This window comes from Prinia subflava, chromosome 19, assembly GCF_021018805.1.
Source record: "Prinia subflava isolate CZ2003 ecotype Zambia chromosome 19, Cam_Psub_1.2, whole genome shotgun sequence".
Classification (NCBI taxonomy): domain Eukaryota; kingdom Metazoa; phylum Chordata; class Aves; order Passeriformes; family Cisticolidae; genus Prinia; species Prinia subflava.
The window spans coordinates 7050255-7064019 of record NC_086265.1 but is presented as its reverse complement, the minus strand read 5'-3'; the positions used below and the strand labels follow the sequence as shown (position 1 = coordinate 7064019).

At 40.7% G+C, this 13765-nt stretch overlaps 1 protein-coding gene across 1 annotated transcript in view; it reads right to left on the bottom strand.

The window, feature by feature from the left end:
- The window catches only part of ARVCF (ARVCF delta catenin family member), a 241827-nt gene that overhangs the window by 149059 nt on the left and 79003 nt on the right, over nt 1–13765 (bottom strand). Inside the window, exon 3 of the mRNA XM_063415693.1 lies at nt 11745–11811. The gene's annotated coding sequence lies outside the window, so the exon portion shown is untranslated. The remainder of the gene's footprint in view (nt 1–11744; nt 11812–13765) is intronic.

Below are 13765 nucleotides of genomic sequence, written 5' to 3'. Positions count from 1 at the left end.
AAACAATTTCAGTCCTTCATGCAGCCATTTACTAATAATGCAAATGACAAAGCAAACATCTTCCATGGAAAACACACAGGACTTCTTGTCTTTCAATGCAGAAAAAGGAACTCAGAAACCAACTAAGTGGGTTAGAATTCTGCCTTATGTCTTCTCCAGCAGGGTTAGGAAACAACCCATTTAAAATCCTATCTCCACCTGTATAGCATGCAGTAAAACTTCCCATTGATTCCACAGATCTGTGACCTCAACACCATTTAAAACATTTTACTATGAGTACGAAACCAGCAATAAATATAAGCATAAATTACAGCCTCAACAGTATCCTTCATTAAAGTTAAACAAGTAACCCCTTTACTATTAAACTACTTAAAGCACCTCTGAGATGACCAGAGGGAGAACTGTCTCAGGCTCCTGTAATTCAACAACTCTTCATGTCCTGTGCTGAGAGTTAAGTCCTGAGAAACTGTCCCTTGATTTGCTGCCAAAGATTCTTTGTTTTCCATCTATCCATCTATCAACACGGATTTCCACAGGTAGTTCCCTGCTTCCTGATGCTTTGCAATTCACCGTTCAGTGCCTCTAGATGATGCACACTCTTGACTGATCCATTTTCCACGACTGCTACATTTATCGGGTCTCTCTCCTGTGCAGATCCTTTGGTACCTCCTAATAATGTGGTCATAATCCTGTTATATTCCCAAAGAAGAGTATTGGTAATGATTAAGCTGCATGTTTTTACACAGTTTGTTGCAAACTCCTAAGTAGGCTCAAGGTCTCCTTTCTTTTGTCATATATGGTTGAAATCACCCAAAGGGCCTAAAAGACACTGGGGCACAAGTGACAGACCCAAATCCAATGATATACACCCCAATTTTATGGGGAATAACCAGCCAGTAGCTCTGTGTTCACTGTTAACCCTTAGAGAGTTGCTGTTGAAAGGAATCAGAGTAATATAAAATCATGTTGGAACAGTGTAAGGATTATCATGTATTAATATCATAATGTTTACTTATAACCATGACTTGAGACTTTCGTGTTTGCAGTAGGCAGAAGTGACTTTTCTCATTTATGCATTGATTTAACTTCTATTGAAATACTGAAAGGAAACCAGAAACCACCAAAGGGTTTTCCAGATGTCACAGACTAGTCAAATACAGACCAAGCTGCCAAATGCTGAGACCTTCCAATAGATTATAAAAAGTCTATGAAACCTTCAGAGAGTACGCTGGTTTCTGCAAAGGAGAATCACAACCCTCTAAAAGGATAATATGATTCATGGAAGTCATAGGAAGCTCACCTGCTCCATCTCAGCATGATTTAACCCTGGCACAGCTAGACATGAACACAGCCAGACTTTCTGGACCTCAGCTGGCTTGTGTGCAGCCAAGTTCCATGTTTCTGCTTTTGTGCTTCCCTGCTTTTGCACAGATGGAGACAGCTCTGTTTGTTGTCGCTACTCCCAGGAGTGCAGGCATGCTCACTGACTCCTCGGAGTGTGAAAGAAGTGGAAATCCAGGCACAAGACAGATTTTGGAAGGAATATACCTGGGGGTGGGGGTGGCATTTCTAACCACACATTGCTCAAGGTAACCCCAGGGTTACTGATCATCACTGCCCTCGTGCTAGAACATTTCAACAGCCTGGCTGCCCCAGATCCAAATACACCTCACGAGGGGATATTCCAGGCCCCAAAGAGTCTGGATCAGTCAGGGATTAACAAATGGAGACAGGCTCCTTCGAGGTGCTGCAGAGCAGAAATTGAGGTCTCCTCAGTCCCTCTCCACAGGGGCCCAGCTTTCAGGAACTGTCTGCAGCTAAAACTGCTCTTTCTCACATGCAATCATGGTATGACACTAAAGTCATCTTTTGGGGGTCCCACAGGCTGGGTATGTCTGTGGACTGATTCCAAAAAGTGAATCCAGGACGGATGCAGAAAGAAGATGACAAGATGTTATCTACAGTAACTAAATTTAAAACAGGTTTCTTGTAGAACATATAATCCAAGTTTCTGTTCTAAGGAAAAGCATTAGCAACAGTGCAAGAAAAATCAAGAAGTCCCTCTTCAGAAGCCATTACAGCTTTAATAATAAAAATCAAATTGATGACTGAGCTGGTGTATAACTTTCAAATCATATTTTCAGAATGTGACAAAGATCCCATTCAGAAAATCCTTCATGATATATGAGCCCTTGATGCCAACATGAGAAAACCTAGAAAATTTGGGTTCTATAAATGGTACAAACCTTTAGAGAGATCTCCCTGCAGAAAATATAGTGTTAACTTCATTATAACCATAAATATTGTGCTCCTTTTCTCTTTGCAAAGAAAAACATGGGCAGAAAATAATAAACTGTATAAATTTTCAGATGTACAATTAGTGACCATAAAAATCCTAACTGCTATGCAGAAACAGCAGTAGGACCAATAACTGCCCTTTAAGAATTGTTGGACGAAGACAGACTTGTGCATTTCAAATGTTTTATTAGCAGATAAATACTTGCTTGCTGTTGATTGTACCCCTAATTATTTACACAGGGTTTCAACAATTTACATTATCAGCAGTCTAGACTGGAGGAGAAAAATGAAAGTACTGACTCATGAGTCAGTTACTCAGGCTGCCACTTGCAATTTGCTACCATTCGTAAATAAATTAAAGTGCATTGAAAAGGGTATCAATAAATGAAAATATTAGACCCAGAGCAGCCAGGTAAAAATTATTCCTTAGGCTGCACTTCTAAACACAGCAAACAGTTGCCTACAGAGTATCAAAGGCTACGCTGACAGCAGCAAATCTCTCTCCTGCCTACGTGACTCTAAATACATTAGTGTTGCACTAGAGTTCGAGCAAAGTAAGAGGAGCTGTTGATTCTGACTGTTCAACTAATGCACCAAAAGGCCCCTTCAATACACCCTGAGTGCTCAGTGATGATGAAAATCACCACAGTGCAAAGGGCCAGAACAGGAGCCCTGCTCTTTGCTAATACCCCAGCTCACACCCCAGTCTGAGGCTCTTGGAAACACTGCCAAGACTCCAAGGGTCATTTGGTGCTCCACAAAAAGCGTGAGTCAACTCTGCATGCTAATTCTGCTACTATAGGACGAAGCTGATAGTCAAGAGTTTTTAAAGAGCCCTTTAGATTAAGAGGGGTCAAGTTCTGTGAGATTTGGGCACCTAAATCCTAACAGTCGTGGAGAACCTCAAATCCCCTGCACTTCAAAGTCCTGTGCGTTCCCAAGGAGATCGGCTCTGGGAGCGAGCTGCGTTTGCAGAGCGCGGCGTTCCCCACCAGCCACACAACACGGCACAGCCTCCTCTCAGTTCACACGAGGAGGCTCCCAGGGATTTCCTCATCCAACACTCTGCATGCTGAACTCAGCTGCCCCACTGCTCTAGCCAAGACAAGTCCATCAGTCCTGCTGGCAAGAGATGTTTCTATGAGCATCAAGAAGCTCATTCATAGAGCTGCCCAGCAGCTGGAGGAGCACGAAGGCCTGTGAGTGTGCATGCAAACAGCAGCTCTGTGCTTCCCCAGGGAAGAAAACCAGCAGAATAAAAGCAAAGATGGGGCTTAAACAATCTATGGAACGGAAGCATAACACATGCTACTGACATTCTCAGCCTCAAGTGCCACGAGAGATGAGAGCGTAACATGACTGCTGCCCCCCATGCGACACCAGAACCATGCAGAGAAAACGGAGCAATACACACCTAGTGAGGTACCGAGGCCTGAGGGTTAGAGCTGCTGGGACATCACCCAGAAAGACTAGAACAGGACAGACAAAGCAGGAGAGCAGCACCAAGGAGAATCAGCTACAGGAGAGAGGAAAGAGAGACAGAGTTAGTTAGTAAGGTATTACAGCCTCTCCTATACATAGTCTGCTCCGAGGTTCTTCTCATTATGTTGTAGAAATTACTTATTACACTGTTTTCTTCCTAACTTGTAGTAAAAGAAATAATGTTCAGAGAAGCCAATCCTGGCACTCCTAAGGAAAAAAATGCCACCCTGATTAATCTAATTTGTTATCAGTGATCAATACTTGCATGTTCCAGTGAGATTTACTGTTAATGTCCAAAACCAGAGAAAACTCTAGACTGGAACGAGGATGATGGAATGTTGTAATGCTGGATACTGTAGCCAGGCAATTTAAAACACAGAAACCTACCAGGATGCTCTCAGAAATGAGAGCTGTTATTTAGGCACACAGCTTTAGGCCCGTGTCAGAGGTACAAGTCCCAAACGGCTCAAGATCATTTCACAGATCCCTGTTAGAGAGAGGACGTTCAGTTCTGAAAGATGCAATCAGCACAACAGCTTGTTCTCCCTGTCTGTATGTGTACCTATCTGATCCTATATGAAACCAAAGCGAAAGAAGCTTTTGGGATATCAGGTCATCTGTGTAGCTCAGAAAATCCCAGATTTATTTTGTCTTAAAACACCACTGAAACCTCTCTGGGTCAGCAGCTGCCAATTTAGTCCCTGTTTTTGCTGGACAATGTACAGAACAGAACCCATTCGGTTCTGTGAGGCAGCACTGCCAGTCTTAAGCTACTGCCACATCAAAAATGCTGCAACCACATGGCACAAAACGCAGAGCCAGTACAAACTCACGCTGCTGGTTCAAATGTTTTACAACGTTTTCAGAGAGGAATGTTGCCCTGCCAGATTTTTTGCTTGACCAGGTACTGTCTGCCTTCCTGAAGCCAGCATAAACACAATTTCTTGTTTTTCAGCCAGAAATATGATCCTTTCTTTGCACGGATCCAACCTCAAAGGGCACAGAACCATCATGCCAGAAATCTCATTTTTTCTTAAACTAACAGAAATAAATTCTATGCTTGAAACTTATATAGCTATAACAAAACTGTGAATAGATATAGCCAAAGATGAAAGTCAGGAGGCAGAGTGAGAGAAAGACTAATTCTCAAGTAAATGACCAGACAGAGTAAATTAAACATAATTGAGTTTCTAGAGATAAAAGAGTAACACTGTGGACATATATATATAAAAAATACATGTAACACATTCCAAATAAACTGCTTCTCAGACCTCATGCTGAAATCTATCTTGAGCCTGGGTCCTCTGGCTGCTGTGGTTGACTGAGTTCTAATTTGACCCTTACGTGACAACTTCCACCAATGAATAGCAATGAGGAATTCACAAAGAAAGCTATTTCAATATAGTTCTCTGGTAGGCACAGACAGACACATTGTGCTGGTGTCAAAAGAAACAACAAAAAAGCTGGTCAGAGTTTTTGTGTTCCTTTGGACAGAGGCAGTCTGTGAAACAAAGTTTAAACTAGGGAATGAAGGAGGGCAGAGGAAATGGTAACAGAACTCCTTGAGAAGGAACTCTGCATCTTAAGGACATTACAATGAATTCTGCAGTTCCATTACTGCAGGAAAAATGTCACTGTGCAATATTTGAGCTTTTACATTAGTAGGAAATGTCATCTGATCATCCACTGGGAATAATTCTGTATAAATAAATAAATAAATCATGGAAATAAATTTGCAGAATATCATACTATGAACTGGGTTAAGCAACATCAACAAAAGCATCCAAACTTATGCTTGTAAAGGCAATACAGTTCCAACACTTAACTCACTACAGAACCAGCTCTGTCAATACCACAGCATCTCCAATCTTACAAAAAATTATCCCCAGTCCATTTAAAAAGAAATAATTTAATTAACTTTTTAGTTAAAAGCAATGAAATCATACTGTAGTACCTCAGGAAAGGTACACTTCTCAGCAAAAAAAAAATTACAGAATTTTCTTATATCCAATTCACTACGTAGTAATCACTACATATTTAAATGACACCAGTCTTCTTTCTAGGGCTTCCTTTTGATAAAGATTCCTCCCTTCAGCACTTTGCTACTAGAGTTTTTCAGGTTTTCCTTCCAAAATTTCATGCAGTGTGTTTCAGGGCTTGCTGATACAGTATGTCTACACAGCTTTAATTATACTGTAGCTCTCTTTCCCCAGTAAGGTAAATTTCAACTGCTATAATCTTCTTCCAAATGGAAAGGAAAATAAATTATGGAAATACAGAACATCTTTCTCACAACTGCATATATATAATAGCATAAATAATTCAGTTTAATGCTTTAAAGTTCAAATTGAAGTATTTTTACAAGGGCAATTTCTAAAGTAAATGCTTTAGCCTTTGGTTACTTTTACCCAGTGTAAAAAAAAAAAAAAAAATCAATTTCTTCCTAAAATTTGTCATTTATAGACCAGAACAGCAAGGAGCACCTTTCTGAAGCAGAGCTCTTGCTCTCTGGGACCTGAGGACTTGTGTACACTGAATAAGATGAACCCCTCCATCACAGCACTCATTATGTCACACTTCCTTCAGAGATCAGTGTTTGTGTTAATTAAGCAGAAAACAGCACAGCAAAATGGCAGCATATTGCTTCACACCTCCTAAGTGTCCACACTAAGGTTTAATGGGGTATGTGATAGTCTATAAATTCACACTGTGCACTGTAAATTTTCTGTGTAAACAAACACTCCCCAAATATTTCCAAATGAGTGTCTCGGTGCAATAGTTTTTGTAAAAATCTTGTAAATACCGAAAGACTGGACAAGGTAGAGATGGTTTCTCATGGGAAAAATCAGAATACTTTGATTATTTCAGCAATTCTATTTGTTTAACACTGTAACTTACAATAATGAGGCCTGTGTTTACATATTGCCAAAAACTTTTTGTATTTCCCTTTATAATTTTTGTTTTCCTATAGAAATAAAATGCAACTTGAAAGTCAAAGCTAGAATGAACAAGTTCATACTTCGCAATCTCTCTTGGAATATGAATAGTCAATTTGGTGCATCTCATGCCTCTGACACCTTCTCTTCAGCCCTGGAACTTGCCAGACATGATTGCTACCAGCTTGATGAGTTCATAGGCGATCACTTTAACACCCCAGAACACATGTCCTTGCATACTAAAGCTGCTGCATGCCATTGATTTTTCAAAGGTCTCCCCCACTGAAATCAATAAGGAGCTCTGCTTAAAAATGGATTGCACTTTGTGGTCCCTTTCCGAGTTGTGGATATCCAGGCTTCCAAGAATTCTCAGAGCTGCCGTTAGCAGCAGCTCCATGTCCTCCACTTCCCCTGACCCCACTCTGATCCTAACCCACATCAACAGAGCCTTCAGCCACTGATCCCTCTGAGCAGGCACAGACAATGCACAATCCCATCATTTCACTGGAATAACATCTTCCAAACAGCAGAGGAAAACCCCTCCAACAGCCTCTGTGACTGTTAAACAGCATCAGGCCTTCAATTAACCACAGAGGCTGTAACATTTTCAACAGAAATTACTTCCTTACTGTAGAGGCTCCCTTGCAAGCACAGCCACCCAAAATCAATACACCTGTTCTCAGAACAGGGCTATTTCAATGAGAAAGAGAAAAAGATAAAGATCAAAAGCAGCACAGTTCATAACTCCAGTCTGTCCTTCTTTCCCATGTATTTTAAAGCTTGGCTTCATTAATACACAATCCAATCAGGCTGCAAATAAGCCCAGCACATAAACACACTGTTACAACCTCATGCAGTTACTTCCACAGAACACTTACAAGATTTCACTCAGCAGTATACAAGAATCCTCATTTTTCTTGTCTCTTAGCTTAGAGTTTTGGCAAAAGGGCTTCCATTTTAAGAGAAAGGAATGTGACTGAAACTGGCTCTGTGTGGGGAACTACAGCTGAGAACAACACTGTATTTATGAGTGTTAAATCTCTACCAAACACACAACAAGAGTCACTGGGCAGGCGGCAGCTCCCAAAGCCAGGCCAGTTTGTCACGGGTGAAACAGAGTAACTGAAATATTGCAGCAAGGCTGGAAAATCCTGCAGAAGCTCATAATAACTCTTTGATAGAAGATACTATTGTGCTATCATCCAGCAGATAAATAACCAAATGGCAAGCAACAAAGCCGAGGTCATCTCTGCAGTCAGGCAGCCCAACAGCTTCACCCATCCCAAATGCCCCTGAAGGCTTCAGGCAGCATATTCACACTTAGAGCCACTAGGGAGAAAATTGCCCTTTCATTAAACATTTTGAGAGGAAAAAATCCAACTGTGACCCCGCCGAACAGTGAGTGTTTAAGCTCAGCAACAGATGTGTCAAATGACTTATCCCAACCATGAGGAGTTAACTGATGCTATAAATAGCGCTCTGCAGACAAAAAAAAAAAAAATCCACTTAAATCTAGTATCCAAAGAACACAGTCCAGCTCTGCTATCAGTAAAACTATTTTGCTTTCAAGAAGTGGGCTTGGATGTTTTACATGTAGATTAACACAGAGAGATAATTTGATTTCAGGCTATGAGAGATTTCCTTCCTTTTATGTTTTGGAAGAACAGGGCTGCATGCAGCTAAATGAGATCCATAGATTACAGTAGAAGAAAGGCCAATAAAACTGCACAGCTACATTCCTGAGTAATAACAAATGCTTTTTAATTCTAGGGCTCCAGTCTCATGGTTTATGAGGGCATTTCCAATTACTACTTTTAAGATTAATGCAAATAAGAGCATCAAATAGAAACAGATTCTTTAACCCATCTGAATCAAATATTTAGTATTTCCCACTGCATTTTATACCAATAAATAAACTGACACTGCTAGGAAAAAAAAATTCACAGGTCTGAAGTGTTCAGAGCAAGCCTCTTGCCTGTGGTTTTCACCTGCTTTCAGGAGAAAAACAAAACCAAAACCCTTCAGCTGTTTTCCAGAACATGGGTCTTGTTTACCTCTCACAGCCACATCTAGTGGACTGTGTGGCTGCTCCACTGCTCCACCAGGGAACTGAAAACATCAGTATAAACAGGAAAGAACATCATGTCAATGTTCGTGTTTAATTCTTGAAGCTACTACATCAAAATAATTTTATTAGCTGCTTATCAACCCATCTTACTGCATTACTCTCCCATATTTCAACCTCTCTCATTAAAAACAATCAGATTTCGACCTTATGTTGCTTTATAACCAGGAAGAGTATCAAAGAAGAGATTAAAGCAATACAAAGACAAAAGAAACAGAATAAGGCCCACTAGGTTTAATTCTCTCCAGGAACATCTGTGTCATTTTAAATCCAGGATTTTTTTTTCACCAAGCTACGTTTGGAAGCCTGAGGCACTAAGTAAATCTACTCTGTTTAGACCAAAACTGTTGATCTGCTTTCTGCAATGGCATGTGCAGAGCACACCCTTCATTATTTCAGCATCTGTAAATTTAAAATGCAATCCAACTTCATTTTACCCTTGTAAGTTTAGGATGCAAACCAAGTTTGTGCTGATTAACACCACAGCTTTTTAGTATTACAAGGCAAACATGCATTTGAGAACTAATAAATAATTTCTGAGCAAAATAAAAGTATTTAACTCATCTGCTGTCTTGAATAATCATTCAGTTCATGCATAAACATAGAGACAGGAAAAACAGATACATTTTAATGAAAGTCTTGGAGAAAGTCTTCATTCCACATGATGGATTTTAGCATGTAACATCTCTCAACAGGCTTTGTTACACACTGCAAAAAGGTGCTGCTCCAGAGGTGGTGCCTGGTTGAGGGGCAGCAGCACTGCCACAAGAACTGCCAGTTCACCTCCCCTGTTTCCAGGTGCAAGGTGTTGCTGCATTTTCAAGGCAGAAATCCTTATTCCCGAGAAGCATTTCCTATTCTATCAGCCAAGCATCCTGGCTTCTGTGGGGTTAAAACGACAGCCAAGGAAGCCCTCAGAGAATCACACTCAGGACGTGCCTGGTTCACATCAAGATGCCATAGTAACCCCATTGATTAGTGCAGACCCGAGCGTTCTGTGCTCGTTCAGATCTCCCCTCGCACGCGACAGAACCGCGGTGCTGTGCTCACACTGCCAAGTGTTACAGCCATCCACTCAGCAAAACTGCAAGTGGCCATTTTCAAGGCTAAGATTTATATCTTTATTACAAGAGCTTTTGGTTCACTGGTTTGTGGCTCTATCAGTTTAAGCAGTTGGGCTGCCAGCAGAGCACCGGGACGCGGTGCCCAGGCTGCTGTGCAGGGGTGAGAGCCTGGCACAGGTCAGCACAGCCCTGGGCTGGCAGCACCAACACCACCCCGGCCTCCAGGGATCCCCTTCTCCACACCCCTCCTTCCCTGCATGCAAACCTGTTCTGAACCTGACCTGCTCACAAACCTCCATTTCGGCTGGTCAACTAACACATTTAAATTACAGCTTCTGTGCCGAGGCTGACCCTGACCTGCAAATCAGCAGGAATTGGGGAAAATAATGGATTTAGGGGGTCAGTACCAATTGTCTTTTGGAGAAGTCATTTTCTTCTAGATAGCTGTAGTTAGATTCTGATCTCACCCCTTCCAAGCCTATCCTACATTTTTATCTTTGGCTCAATCTTAATGCTTTTTGTAGTTTATATCCCCCATCAAGAATATTTTCTATTTCCAGGAACAAACTTATCACTAGTGCATAATTACAGTTATTTGGAAGCAGAAATATTTTTTGTAAATCACTGAAGATCTGTTCCAAGAAACAACTTTCTATTCAAATATCCCTTTTTAATAACCATCCTGCTGATAACTGCTGAGTGGGAAAAATAACAATTTTGCTTTAACTTTCTAACCACTTCAAATGTTTAAAGCAAATTCCCTCTATTATATTAAAACTAAAATCCTGCACTGTATAAATAGGAATACATTTCAGCTATAATAAACACTTCTAACTCATTTCATTAGAACCATGAAAGGAACAGAGGTAAGTCCCAAACAATTCAGACAGTAAATACAATGTAAACTCTAATGAGAATCTTTCCTACAAACAGCTTTGAAACTTTAAATGCGCTATTTATTTTCAATAAAACTTTTTGGTTTGACATATACAAAAGGAAATACGTTTAATCTAAAAACAATCAAATGAAAATGGAAAAAAACTTTATAAAAATCAGTAACATGATATTGTGTTATTCAGAGGATTATTTTCGAGGAATGCTTGGCTAAAACTATAATCCACCTACACTGAGAAAAATAAAGCAGTACACAGAAGGGAGCAATATTTCAGGAAAATAAACAAGAGTACTCCAATATTTAATCCCATTATTCACTTTCAAGTTCCCAGATGTAAAACAGACACACCAAACTACTGAGGTGAATTCAGAGCAGCTGAAAATGCTTATGATTATCCTCTAGGTGACCAGAGGATTGGCTTTTGATTCCAGAAAGACTCCGATATAGCTGGCAGGGAGGGCACGGAGAGAGGAGAAGGCATCCTGAGAGTCTGACTCTTACTGCCTGCAGGAAGAAGTCCCACAGTTGAGACACATCCCTTGCTCTGTCAGCAGTAGAATGAAGCTCAATGAGTATTTCCATGGTAATAGGAAAAAGGAGAGATGGATCAGAGAAAGCACAGAAGAGAAAATTGTCATCCCTGTTTTCCTCAGCTGCACTCGCATTTTACCCCTGCCACTGCCTCTGCTCTGCACACAATGAAGGATGGCAGAGGGTCCTGTCCCAGTTCCAGTTTTAAGAGCTATCACAGGGGTTTTCCCTTCTTTCTGCTCCTCAACCATTCTATCACTATGTTAAACAAATTTTAGTTGGCCTTCAATAGCGTGCAAACAAAGGAATTTCTGAGGTGTAAAGACAATTTAATAAAAGGGCATTGATTTAAGAACACACATAATGAAACAGTAACAAGACACTCAAGAGATTCAGCTGCAGAAACACAGTACCTTTTATAATCTTTCTTTCTTGTAGTGGCTTTTAAGATGGAAATTCTCCCTTGGTTCGATAATAACTCTGTAAGAGAAACAAAGAAAATAACAAAGATTTTTATTCCATCTGGGAAAAGTAGGAAGAGGGGATTATTTCTGAATAACTGATAACATTTACATAATACTGTGGAACTCTTTTATTTGGATTTCTCCTTGGTTCCCCTTCCTGAGTCATGCTGATTTACAAAAAAGCCTTGGTTCTGGCATCTATTCCACCATCACCTGAAATTTCAAGGAAATCCCACAGAACTGAAGCATTGAAAGTAAACTTCATTAAAAGATCCTCCTGATTTCTGTCCCAATGCCACTCATATGTGCATAAATTCACATTCCTAAGCTTAACATTTAATCCCATATATATTTAATTCTCCATTAAGTCCTAGATTTAAAAGCAAAAAATGTTTCCCTCATAAACACACACCAGAGCATTTTCAGTCATGCAGGTCTAAATGCCATCTAGTGGCTCTAAAAATGTCAACTGTGGTTCCACAGATACACCTCATCCCATCTGACATTTCTTCTTCTAACAGCAGGAAATAAGAGAAATTAGGGCAGGAAATTCACCAGAAAGAACTCAGTGTTTTTCAAAATCTCACTTTTTGTTAGAGCTTAATGCAGCATTCCTACTCCAGCATTTCTTATCCTAATGATTTCCCAAAGTTGACCAGCAGGATCCTTTGTCTGGGCTTCCCAATCTCCTGCTCTCTTTCTGAGAGCAAGGACATTTCAAGCAGTTGATTCCTGCAGATCACCCTTGCTGGGTTTCAGTCAGGTTACCCAAAACCCAGACATGCCCCTGTCCTTCCACCAACACACGGCTCCATCACTGACCCCTCCTCACTGCTCCTCCTTTGCCTGGACGGCACAAGGTGGCCAAATAAACATCTGTGTGGTAAGTAAGGAAAGGTACTTCCATCCTGCACACTCACTGTGACCACAGAGGTGCTGAAAGAAAATTCTGCATCTCTGATGTAAGAAGAGATCTTTGAAGTCTAATTTCTTCTAGCTTTTGTCTCATAAAAATATGACTCATCTCCTCTAATTGTATTGCAAGCTAATTGTATTTATTTTATTAAGTCAGAAATAATGTTTTACATTTAGTGTCACCTGGAACAGACAAAAACTACTGGAAAAAAATACTACTTTTGATTTTTCTTTCCTCCATTTTCACCTGTGTTTTTGTTGTTGATTCAGAGTCAAGAAGACAAGCTGCCTAAGGCTTGGGATGTCCTGGGTAAGACCCAGTCCCACTACAGCATTCAGGTACAGCTGTGGGATGTTCAATCTTTTTTTATCATATAACCTGGGAATAAAGTGCATTTGCCTACTTCACAAGATCTCAAAAATCTGTATATAAAATATCAGTGCTCTTATATACACCCACACTATCACTGGTGGTCTTCTAGTGATAATCACACCTGTACAGCCTGAGATTGAGTGTTGATTACCACGAAAAGCTCCTTGTCTTTTTAACCCAAATCTGCATGTTTCACGTTCCCCTTTGAGCAGGGTATTTGTCAGAGCAGGGACAGCCCCTAATGTGCTGTGTGGGCTATGGCAAACACCTGGATCAGACAATGCTGTGTTCACACGGGCACTGCAAAATCCCAACTGCCCACGGGAAGCCGGCTGCTGCTTTATATCGGCTGATGCCAGCTCACAGCTTCAGCCCCAAATCCCGGGCAGCCTGGAGCTGCTGAGGCTCCTGCCTGTCCTACAAAATCCCCTTTTCAGCCCTTGGTTGCTGTCCATTTGATAATAGAACCCGTGGTGCAGGGGAGAGGGGGAAAACCAGCTTGGACAGCATTACGTTTAATAAAACACCTGTGCCTCATTCCAGTGATATACTTCTATTGCTGATTTTAATCAAGTATCTTACAGCTCTCAAATGGGAAAGGTGGAGAAAAACCCGTAATGCCTTTTCAGATTGCCTGTTATCTCTCACTTGTAACTAATTACCCCAGTTGCACTGTTAAAGA